The sequence below is a fragment of the Chiloscyllium plagiosum genome, unplaced genomic scaffold (assembly GCF_037043375.1).
Source record: "Chiloscyllium plagiosum isolate Xiang-an unplaced genomic scaffold, Cpla_swu_hap1 HiC_scaffold_17, whole genome shotgun sequence".
NCBI classification, from domain to species: domain Eukaryota; kingdom Metazoa; phylum Chordata; class Chondrichthyes; order Orectolobiformes; family Hemiscylliidae; genus Chiloscyllium; species Chiloscyllium plagiosum.
In genome coordinates, this window is record NW_028270155.1 from 5447806 (window position 1) to 5449338 (window position 1533).

The following is a 1533-nucleotide window of genomic DNA, read 5'->3' on the forward strand; positions in this document are numbered from 1 at the left end:
CACCTGAACCCTGCTGTGAGGCCGGAAATTTGGAGCATTGCTTCCTATGTTATAAAAGTCACTCATGCACAGCAAGATCCTACAGTCAGCAATGTTCTGTTTCAGCAATGAGATACCCTCTTCTACAAATAACATCTCTTCCACAGAACGGAGGTCTCGCTCAGCTGAACAGTTACTAAGGAACTCCATCTGCTTTCCCGGGTGACCATTAACGCAAGTGGAACCCTCCGAGGTTAGGTATTTTATTCAGAGCGTTCAAATGATGGGAATTGTCCATCAGAATTTTCACCTTCCTGGACAACTCCCATGGAGTTGCTATGCCTGGGATTCCACAGGATCCCAAAGTACAATTCCAGTCTCCACTGCTCAGACAACAACCTGGCCTTTGGAATTTCCAAGCCATTATCTCAACTGAGAGGTGACATTAACAGTGCAGCACTCCATCAGTACTGCATCGGAGAGTCAGTCTGCATTCCCTGCCTGTGCCTCACTGTCATCCCCAACCTCCTGACTGACTGCAGAGCTGCTTTTTGTTCTGGTGATGCTGAGGCCACTATCCTCTTGTGAATTCCCAGATTGTAAACAGATGACCACGCAGTACACAGCAGGCATACAGACAGCTCAATCAGTAAGACAATCCCCCCCAGGACAAACCAACCATCACATGAACAGTTCACACAACAGTGTCCATAGGTCAGGAGGGGGAGGGTGAAAATAAGAATTATGTTTAGTTCTTTCTTGCATTGTTTTAACAGAAGACAAAACAGCTATAATTTAATGGAATACGTTTAATATTTAATTGCTTTACTATTGAATAAATTACAGGCATGGAAACTGCTCAATTACAAACAGAAATCACCACACACTTTTAACAGATCCCAGGTCCCACGAAATTTACAGAAGAGCCATGAAGCTGATACATTCTTGCTACTGTGCACTTTTATCTATGTAAGACTTTTTTGAAGTGTCACTGGCTGGGCCCAGCATTTATTGCCCGTCCCTAGTTGCCCCTTGAAAAGGTGGGGGTGAATTGCCTTCTTGAACCGCTGCAGTCCATGTGCTGTGAGTAGACCCACAATGCCCTTAGGGAGGGAATTCCAGGATTTTGACCCAGTGACACTGAAGGAATGGCGAATATTTCCAAGTTAGGATGGTGAGTGGCTTGGAGGGGAACTTGCAGGGGGTGGTGTTCCCATGTACCTGCTGCCCCTGTCCATCTAGATGTAAGTGGTCGTGGGTTTGGAGAATCTTTGGTGAATTTCTGCAGTGCATCTTGTAGATGATACACACTGCTGTTACTGAGCATCGGTGGGGGAGGGAGTGGATGTTTGTGGATGGGGTGCTGATGAAGCAGGCTGCTTTCCCCAGGATGATATCAAGCTTCTAGAGCATTTGTTGGAGCTACACCCACCCAGGAAAGTGACCAAAGCATTGAACATAGCACGCAGTGATTCCGGACAGGCAATGATGCATGATCAGTGAGGGCAATGGAATGCAATTGTGCACGTGTAGCTAGACCTGGGCGTGATTTTC

General features: G+C 46.5%; 1 protein-coding gene across 1 annotated transcript in view; it reads right to left on the reverse strand.

Moving 5' to 3' along the window:
* Positions 1 to 773: 773 nt before the first annotated feature.
* Positions 774 to 1533, reverse strand: part of ca7 (carbonic anhydrase 7) — a 46493-nt gene continuing 45733 nt past the window's right edge. Inside the window, exon 7 of the mRNA XM_087995699.1 lies at positions 774 to 1533. This exon is cut by the window's right edge and continues 1791 nt beyond it. The gene's annotated coding sequence lies outside the window, so the exon portion shown is untranslated.